The sequence below is a fragment of the Polypterus senegalus genome, unplaced genomic scaffold (genome assembly GCF_016835505.1).
Source record: "Polypterus senegalus isolate Bchr_013 unplaced genomic scaffold, ASM1683550v1 scaffold_3375, whole genome shotgun sequence".
In the NCBI taxonomy this organism is placed as follows: domain Eukaryota; kingdom Metazoa; phylum Chordata; class Cladistia; order Polypteriformes; family Polypteridae; genus Polypterus; species Polypterus senegalus.
In genome coordinates, this window is record NW_024377433.1 from 22,105 (window position 1) to 33,156 (window position 11,052).

Below are 11,052 nucleotides of genomic sequence, written 5' to 3' on the forward strand. Positions count from 1 at the left end.
AAACAATATTAAAATGCATCACAAATAACCACAGTAAAAACCAAGAACAATCAGAATCTTTCCTAAGTTACTTATTTTGCTCAGGATAAAACAGAATTTTAAAAAGTCCTGTCCAGTTTTCTGTTTCGTAGCTTTTCTTCTTGTAGTTTTTTTTTTCTAAATTGTTCTTTTCCAACTCTTCTCTGCTTAAATGTTTTAAATATGTCAATTATGTTATCTTGTTTGTTTGTTTTGGTTTATTTAATTTTGCTTAACCGTACTGCTGTCTTTATCGAGCTTCTGTGACGATGCGGGTTCGGCTCCACGCTTCCATCGCTGTTCAGGAGCCCTTGAACCCAACACCGTCGATAGATATAACTGAGGTGAGCTAGACAGAGGAGGCAACAACTGAGCAAGTTCAAATGTGCAAAAGTGCTTTTATTAAAAAGTCTACAAAAACAGTGTTCAAATAAAGTGCAGTGCTTTCAAAGTTCAATATATAAATAATCCATAAAAAACGTGGAGGTTAAAAATACTACAAAAAAAACAATCCTTTAAAAACTAGAGGTTAAAGCGTTCGTATAGGAAGCTACCTTTAAAACAACAAGCTTGGTGCTTCTTCTATGCTGGCGTCTCACCTGCTTCTCTCGACTAGGCTTTGCAGCAGGCAACACGCTCTCTGCAGCTGCACTTTTCCATATCGCATCCACACAAGACTGGAGACTTCCCGATCCCTGGCTTCGGTCTGGCATTCATCCCAGCCTCGAGACTTGGTTCACACCAACGCCAGGACGCACACTTTGGGGAATCCACCAGCAAGCCTTGTGACTCCCTTTGCCTTTCGGTCTTCTGCGGCCAGTCGTCTTTCCCTGGTCACTCCCGCTACCTGTTCGCCAGCAGGAGCGACATCACACAACCCTGGGTGTAGGCCTAACACCCAGGCTTCCTCACAGCTGCCCTGAGCGCTTGTTCGCTCGTTTACCCACACGCTCTTTGTGGCTCTCTCTCTTGAACCGATATGCTTCCCTATAACCTCCGTCTCCTTCTCTTTTCTTTTCTCTCGTTCTTTCTCCCAACCGACTCGCTTCTTTTATACAGCGAGGGGCCATAGCAGCTGCAGCACATTAGCCATGGGAACATTCACGGATGTGGGCAATCCATCACCTGTGCACTAGGTGAGAAACGCCCACACCGCAGATCACCCCATGGCTTGCTACACTACTACGCCCTTATTTAAATGGCCTTTGCTGAGCGAGCTGTGGACCCATAACACCACAGCTTTCACTACTCTTTCCCATAACTTCATGCTGTGGCTCATCAATTTTATCCCCTGTAGTTACTACAGTCCTGCACATCCCCCTTATTCTTAAATATCGGCACCAGTACACTTCTTCTCCACTCCTCATCATCCTCTCACTTTCCAATATTCCATTAATCAATCTGGTTAAAAACTCCACTGCCATCTCTCCCTAACACCTTCATGCTTCCAAAGTATGTAATCTGGACCAACGGCCTTTCCATTCTTCATTATCTTCACAGCTGTCCTTACTTCCTTCTTGCTAATCCCTTGCACTTCTCCATCTCTCGTTCTCTTCATTCAACAGCCTCTCAAAGTACTCTTTCCATTTGCTCAACATACTCTCCTCACTTGTGAGTATGTTTCCATCTTTATCCTTTATCACGCTAACCTGCCTGCACATCTTTCCCAGCTCAGCCCCTTTGTCGATCCCACCAGTCCTTTTCTCCCTCCTTAGTGTCCAAACTCTCATACACCTCATCATACGCCTTTTATTTAGCCTTTGCAACTTCTCTCTTCACCTTGTGCCTTATTTCCTTGTACTCTTGTCTACTTTCTGTATCTCTCTGACTATCCCACTTCTTCTTTACCATCCTCTTCCTCTGTATACTCTCCTTGACTTCCCCTTTCCACCACCAGGTTTCCTTTTCCTCCTTCCTCTGTCCAGATGTCATGCCAAGCACCCTTCTTGCTGTCACCACAACCATGTCCATCCGTTTGGCAAAATCCACTATCCTCTGACATTCTTCATTACTCTCCTGGACACCATACCTACCCATCACATCATCTCCTCTGTTCCTTCACCAACATGTCCATTGAATTCCGCTCCAATCACTACTCTCTGTCCATCACTTCATCCAACTCACACCAAAATCTTCTTTCTCACCCATTGCACACCCAACATTCATCATGACACCTCCAATTTCCAGCTTCATAATCATCATTCTGCCTGACATTCTTTTCAAGTCCAAAACACTCTTGACATGCTGTTCCTTCACAATAACTTCTACCCCATTTCTCCTCCCATCCATACCATGATAGAACAATTTGAATCCACCTCTGATCCACCTGACTTTACTCCTTTTCCATTTAGTCTCTTGCAAGCACAATATATCAGCCTTCCTTCATATCTGCTGACTCTCTCCCTTACCAGTCATACGGCCAACACTCAAAGTTCCTACCCTCAATTCCACGCTCTTTACCTTCCTCCTCTCCTCCTGCCTCCGGACATGTCTCCCCCTTCTTCTTCTCCGTCTTTGGCCAACAGTAGCCCAATTTCTGCCAGCACCCTTTTGGCTAACAGTACTGGTGGCAGTCATTGTTAACCGGGGCTCGACCGAAACCGGTATGGGAATTTGTATTGTTATCCACATATTGATTTGCCAAAGTTTACACGGATGCCCTTCCTGACTTAACCCTCCCCATGTATCCGGGCTTGGAACCAGCATGAAGTAGCACACTGGATTGTGCATCCTGTGGCTGGGTTTGTATTTTGTACCTACCCCTTTAGAAACAATTCAGTAATTTTATTTTAATGGGAAGTGAGCACCCCTATTTACCAGCCACCTTCTACCAGTTTCACCATTAGACAACTGTATTCAAAGTAGTGCTCATCTTCTCTGTAAATTTGAATGTACTGCTGAGCTGGTTTGTCATGTGGTGGGTGAAGGCAACATGCTGTATCCGCTCATGCTCCTCACCTCTTCCTCCTCCTCCTCCTTCTGCAAATCCCTACTAGACACTTCCTTAGTGGGAGTGGTGTTGCTTCTGGGGTTAGAGAACAGAGTACTAAGGGGCTTGGGGCAGCTGGATTGCCCCTCTTGTAGGAAAAGAAGAGAATTTCAACTTTGTTAATTATTTATCAGTTTTGCCTTTGTCTATGCCAGTAATTAAATACTGTAAATAATCTGGTAAGGCTCTTACTGGATTTTCCTACATTTCTCTGTAGGAAGAAGGTCTCCGCCATTAGGATTATGCCAAGGTAACTGTTTTAAGTAACAGAATAATACAGTTTATTGATAAACGCAAGGCTTATAGAAATATGTAACTGCACATACAGTATATCGACACTGATGACAGTACAATATGCAAGACTGATGAGACAAACATCTAACAGAAAAGGCTGGCTATTTAGAGTTGTTACTTATCTTGGCACAGATAAACAGATTTACAATACCAAGTGTTAAAGATGACATCCAGTGTTGTGTGGAATTGTTGCTGTTGCTACTCCGGGTTCAAGTGTAGGAGTTTTCTTGTGTTGGAGTGCGCTCTTTGTTTTGTTACCTGGTCTTTTATCTGTGGTATGACATGATGCTGCTTTCTTGATTATGCTATCAGGCTCTTTTTAACTTCATAGGAAAGAGCATTACTGTTTCAGGCATAAGAGTGAAGGTGCTGAAGATCCCTTCTTGAAGTAGTTGCTGCTTCTCAGTCTTCAGACTGGGCTCAATCACTGGCACAGAGCTTGGCTTGGCAGAGTGGATATCAGAGCTTGTTCAAGCTATCCAGCTCAAGAGAGATTGTATTATCGGCTTTTAGTTCCCCAAACAGGGAGCGCCCATCCACGTTTAGGTTTCAGAAAGAACTTGGGTGCTTCTCACTGACATGAACTAGCATTCCAAAGAGCATAAATTCTGACCGTGCCATAAATGCCCACCCTTGGAGAGGCACACCATCAAAAACCTTTGGTTAGACCCAAAAATCTTTAAAATTTAAGGATTTACTTTTAATTAAAAATGCTCTGAAACAATAACAAGTTTTGTAGAACACAAAAGTTAAAAGAATCGCCTGAAGCAACAAGGCAATCCAAAGCAAACAAAGTCTTAAAACAGCATATCCAAAGCAAAGTCACAAAATAGAGCACACACTTAAAAATCCTGCCATTACAATAAGCACAGAAGAATCACTGAACACCCTCATGTGCATTCAACAAGAAGCTCCAGAAACTGTCGGAGACCTATGAATTTACTGGGTAGTGATTGACCCGTGACCTCATTCCATGGGGATCCATAAAAAAACACATGAAACATAACACGGGCATTGAGAAAGAATAAAGAACATAACAGATGAAAATAATATTAATATAAAGCAATGACCCAAAAGCGAACATAAAATACAGAAAACAAACTATAACATCCATAAAGAGAGTGAGTTTTCAGAGAAGATATAGATGAGTGCAGCAAGTTTTGAAGGAAAGTGTAGCCTCGGGTGACTGGATCAAGGCCATTTCCAGTTCTAGAACCAGTGCCTGCTCATAAGAACTTTATGTTGTCAATCACATCCAGGCAAGTACAGTTCTCGGCCACAAGGAGTCTTCTAGAGATGTCTGCTGATCTCTGATTTACACCTTTGTTATCAGATGCAGCACACAGCTGAACTGGTGTTGCTACAAACTGAGGTTAAGTAATCTTGTCAGGAATGCAGGTTGAGAACGAAGCTGAATGTTTGCATTCCTGTTAAATCTTCTGTATGACACTAAAGTCTCCGCAGGCTTTGTCCTAAACAGTGCCTTTACTATAAATCTTGGAAGATTTCTTAGTGGCATGAGGATGTTGAAAGGGAAATCCGCACCTGCATGGGAGAGAATTTCCTCTTGCTGAGGTTAAGTCATTCCATAGGCTTTGTGATCGCAGCATTCAGGCTCCTACCAGGTCTGCACCACCACTACCAGCAGCTGCCATGCAGTCAATTTAGTGAAAGATAAAACAGAGCACTAAAGATGGACACACTCCAACACCTACGTGGCTTCCATATGTGACTACCAGTATGGCTGTCCTGGCTTTGTAGCCACACTGTGCAGTCATTTTGGCAGAACATCAGAGCCAAAAGCTCTGCCAACTACTAGAGGTACACTTGAGACATCATGGCCTTGATGCTCATGGCTCTCTGATCAAATGTAAGTAAGTCAGTCATTTTCAAACCTGCTATATCCCAACACAGGGTCTGCTGGAGTCAATCCCAGCCATAGCAAGGCAGGAAGAAATCCCGGGCAGGCGCCAGCCACCGCATCTCATCAAATGTCTTAGCAGTATTTCCAAATGGATGAGTAGAATGTTTCTTAAACTTATTAAGGAAAAACAGAAATCTTAGTGGATGTAAAACATGGAAATAGTGAGGGTATTATAATGAAACTTGATCCCTTAGGTTTGTAAGTCAAGATGGAGGAAAATAATTTTGGGGTAATCATTGACTCTGACCTAAACTTTAAATCATACATTGATCAGATTACTAGAACTACATTTTTCACTTAAGGAATATAGCAAAAGATCCCTTATAATTATGCAAGATGCTGAAAAATTAGTTAATCCTTTTATTTTCAGTCGAATAGATTACTGTAATGCACTCCTCTCAGGACCACCCGAGGAAGACAGGAAGTCGGTGGCAACGAGTGTAGAATGCAGCTGCCAGAATCTTAACTAGGAAAAGAAAATCTGAGCACATCACATCAGTCTTAGCATTGTCACATTGATTACCTGTGTCATTTAGAATTGACTTTAAAATACTACTAATGGTATATAATCTGGACTTTTTAAAACATAACACCATGAGTCAGTGTCAATGACTGTTTCTCTGACACCCTAAGTACATCTGTTGCTATTCCATGAGGCTGTTGTTTATCTCCTCTTTTGTTTATCTCTCTCTATAAAAATCCAACGTCTGTCTGTCTGTCTGTTCGCTTTCAGCAGAAGAACAACCTAATGTATTTAGATCGGCTTTCTTATATATAAAGCGTCTACACGTGGAAGTGTGTGTGTCTGTGTGTCCGGCCTGGAAGTGAGAGGAGAGGTGGAGTCGGCGTAAGGGGTCCACATCCGAGGAAACAGAAACCTCACTTAGCCGCTAATAACACAAGTGAGGCCAGCACGTCAGCAAAACACAACCTCAGAAGAAAGACAAAGTCGTCAGCAGCTAATATCGACAAAATGGCTTCCCTTTTACATTTCCTCCAGCCAATACAGAAGCGAGGCGAGCACATCGGCAAAATGAATCCTCCTAGTTGAGAGACGCCCAGAGTAGTTCCTTTCAATTACCTGACATCTTGTTGTGGCGAAAAATTCATCATCAGAAGGCTTTTTACCTAAAAATAAAGGCTATTAGGACTCGAGATAGACAGACAGAGTTTTAAGGCTTTATTGCAATAAATCAACCACATGGACTCAACCCATTTTGGCGAATGAGATTGAGCCCGAACATTACAGCAATTGAAGTTTTATAACAATTTCTTATCATTTTTACCTAATTTGATTAGCTCTTTCTGCACCTGGCTTTACTGTCCATTATTGCTCTTGCTGTCTGTTCGGCTTATTTTGATTGGTCTAAGACTGGTGGATGACTTCCTCTCACCATCTTTGGGCTTTTCTATGTAATTTCTTATCTTTTCTGACCTTGCTCGAATAAGCTCCCTCATCCACCTTCTCTGACTCCTTCTACTCCTTTCCGACCGAACCTTGAGTTTCCATGGGAACCCTTATCATCTCCTTACTATTCCTATCACTGGCCCCTCGTGGAATTTGTTATCTTTCTATTCTGTTCCCATTTTCTCTAACTGGCCAAGGCTTCAATTCCATATATGGGTTTCCTCTCATCGTTTTCTCTCTTAAGCCTTCCAAACTTTTTAAAATAATGACCTGAAGCTTAAGCTTTAATTAAAAGAAGTATAGTATGGGCTTTCATATGATCATTGCTTGGCATGCTTGATTTGTCTTAATTTCTACACTAAAGTTAATTGCTAATATATTCTTCTAGTATTTTTGCTAATGCCTGAATTTACTAAGATTTTCTCTTCATGCATTATGTCAGCGTGACCCTGCTTACAGCAAAAGCCTTTTGTTGCCTTTCTGCTGATTCATCAGCCCAGCTGGCTTCAAAGGCATCTTCTGTGTGTTATCACTTCCTAGCTTGAATCACAGGTGTTCTCAAACTCTTATCCTGTCCAAAGCTAGTCTCGGTGTATCAATTTTGCTGTTCTTTTCTTACTTTGGAAATTTTAATGTAAGCCTAAAAAATAATGCAATATAACTGATTTTTTAGTTAACTATTTGCTAGACCTATCTTATTTGCTTAATCATTCTAATTTATGCTTAATCTAATGTTTTAGAAGCTTTTAATTACTTTTATGGCTCTTCATGTTAATTTGCTATCCTCTCATGCTAATATAAAAATTTTCCTTCTACATTCCTCCCTTTTGAGGTTTAATCAAACCTCAACATCTAACCTGATTCCAAAAGAAAAGTAGGGGATGTTGGTTCAATTCTTCTTCGAGCCGGATACGGACCCCTTGCAGTTCTTCTTAATCTTCAACACCCGTACCCCTCCACTGGTGGCACAGGAGCCAAACATTTCCCCATCAATCAACTAAGAGGAGTAAAAGACTTCCTGGCCCTACCCTAACAGTCAAAAATATGCATAATCAATCATAGGTTCAGATAAATTTAAACATCATAGGAATATCATATAATCCATGGAAGTCACAAAATAGTGTTATTATAAAGCAGAAAATAATAATAATATTATAATATCCCTGGGAGCGTTACTAGCACTTCACCCAAGGAGTTTCTTCTGGTTTGGTATTTCATTATCCACATTGTCATCAAGAAGAGAATAAAAATCTGTAACTGAAGATGTCCATGGTTCAAGAAATTGGATGCACACTTGTTTGACAGCAACTCTAGTAATAACTAATTAGAAAACTGGTAATAAGCAACAAAATACCATTCAAATATATAACAATACCATTAAGAGAGTAATTTCTGCTTCACTAACATGAACCCCCATGATTCCCAGGTTCAAATAAAGCTAATACTAATTATATTGGTTTTACCTTTCCTTTCTAAGATGGATTTACACTAAACACATAATGTATGTCCCAATTCCTAAATATGGTAAAATAACTATTTAATGTACCTAGTTCTTTGTGTTCATCTACAATCAGACCTATAAATAATATTGTTGGTGGTGATACAGATGGCATAAAAATTTATCTTAAATAACTCAAAAGTTCTCAGTTTTAGGTTGTCACCGCTGTGCACAATGATAATCAGAGATAAAGTCCTTACACACCTCACCATGCTCACATCTTAACACACTCATTCATAAAATTGCCCAAATATACACCCAGCTGTGGTCTCAATCTTGAGCCACCTTTACCACATTAATGCAGCCATTTTGTGGACAGTAGGTGTCAATCCTCCCTTCGGAAGATGTCAGCACTACCTTCCAAAATGCAAATCACTGGGTCATTTTTGAGGTCACATTCATTTCAATTTCAATTTCAATTTCAAGGGTTATACCCAAGCTTCTTATTAAGGATTCATATCTTCAGAGATCTTCATACTTCATCTGGGCTTTTTAATTCACAGACCACACATTCACCACTGTATGTATAAGACACTCCATCTCCTATGGGCCAAATTATTACTTCATTTCATTAATTTTAAAATACATATACTGAACAAGCCATGATGTTAATCATTTGACCTGTATCACCATCGACATGCTAGCCTAAACTGTTTTATCCTATTCTAGAAGTTATGGATGTCCTGACCTATAGTATGTGTCCCTTATCCCCAAAATACTAGTTATGTGTGTCATCCCATATGCTTACTATTATTCTTTTCAATTAAATAAATGTTCGTAAATGTTAACCTCTACATTATTTCCTATAATACTACAATTAATAACCTAGAATATCTAAACTGGACTGACCCTAACTAGTAATAGTGGAATGCCCCTGCAATGACAATCACTTAACAATCTCTAATAGATCCCTTATGTTAGATTAGATTCGATTCTGATTAACTTTACAAATAGTGCGTTGTCCAGTAGTCAGCTGATCGATGGCCTGATTCACAATTTGATTCCCTTTCCGGTATGGCTGGGTTCTCCTTGGAGTCAGATGATTAGTTTATCTGCAGACCTTTATCACAGCCCAATCTCTGGTTCAACTTCAAATGCTGTCATCTACGATGCACTAGGAAAAAAACAGCTTTCACCTGCAGATGTAAAGACTTAAAAACGCTCATTTAAATAGTCAGCATATTAATTCTTCATTGGTAGCTACTTATGGATCCAAAAAATAATATGTCATAAGATGTCAGATCTGTTTCGTTGGGGGTACCCCTATTAAAAATATTGCTAACAGTGAAACAAACGGTCATTTCAATCCAGTCTGTGCTTGTCTAAGTCAATTTGTCTTTAAACAGTCAGAGTAAAAGTTTAAATTGATAAACACAATGTTCAAGTCCTCCTTTATAGCTGTTTCCAGTTTGGCTGCGGTTGCAATTTCCACTCAATTAAAAACATGTCCCAAGTCATTATAAAAATAAAGTCAATCATCCATCCATCCATTTTCTAACCTGCTGAATCCGAATACAGGGTCACGGGGTCTGCTGGAGCCAAACCCAGTCAACACAGGGCACAAGGCAGGAACCAATCCTGGGCAGGGTGCCAACCCACCGCAGGACACACACAAACACACCAAGGCCAATCTAGAATCGCCAATCCACCTAACCTGCATGTCTTTGGATTGTGGGAGGAAACCGGGCGCCGGAGGAAACCCACGCAGACACGGGAGAACATGCAAACTCCACGCAGGGAGGACCGGGAAGCGAACCGGGTCTCCTAACTCGAGGCAGCAGCGCTACCACTGCACCACCGTGCCACCCTAAAGTCAATCAATGTAATACAAAGGGAAATGTACTCAATAATAAATCATTACAAAATTGGTCCCAATAATATTGACATAATATTCAAATTATCTGCATTTGTTCCATAATAATTAAAAATAGTTCCAAAATTGAAACTGGTTTCAAAATGTAAAATTTAAACAAAATTAAACATACTTATACCAATACTTATTATACCAACCCTTCCCCTTATTGACACTTGTGTCAATATTGCTGATTTTATTTTTACAAGTAGAAGAGATGTGGAGCAAGAGGATATCTGAAACTGATCCCATTAATATAATTATTGAATAAAAGCCAAATTTTATAGCTCCCTTACAGGGAAGACAATACGTCCAGGGATAGAGAACAAACAAAACCAAAGAGAAGGTTGAGTATGTATTAGTTAAAGAGCCATGCTCCGTGGAGGTTGGTGTAAAATCAAGAAGACTTCAGTCAATTATAATAAATTTGTCTTAGTGTTAATTGTAGCCCTCCATTATATGACTGTCAAGTATACCAGCAACCTCCAGAGAACATCTCATAGTTAGCATAGCAAGTAGAGTCAAGAAAGAAATCCACAATCTGGACGGGTAAATTCTTAATTACTTTTTCTTTTTGACAATACATATAAAAAATAATAATAATTAGGCTCCACATTTCCTCTCCCATGTATCTAATTATAAAGCATTGTTCAAATGTACAAAGTCATAAAAACATTTTTCTTTTTACACAAGGTGTTCACATTTGAGTATATTTGGGCCATAGCTAAGATTAATAAGGTCAGTGAAGTAAAATATTTTATCCCTTTCCATTCAAAGTCCTTTAAATTATTTCAAAGGTTATTTAGCAGCAAAAATAATCTTGAACTCCATCTCTAACCCCTTATAACTTGTTATATAAAAGCTTAAGGTTTCTATACATGTATCCCAAGTAGTATTTCTTTCTTTCTTTTTATTACTAATTATTAAAATACCACATACATTTGGATCTTAGTTTTTAGAATCTTAATAAAATGTCTCAATCAATATTTCATTAATGCATCAAAAATATAAAAGTGAACCTTCCATTAGCTTTGTTGTGATGTACTCCACTATATTTCACACAAACATG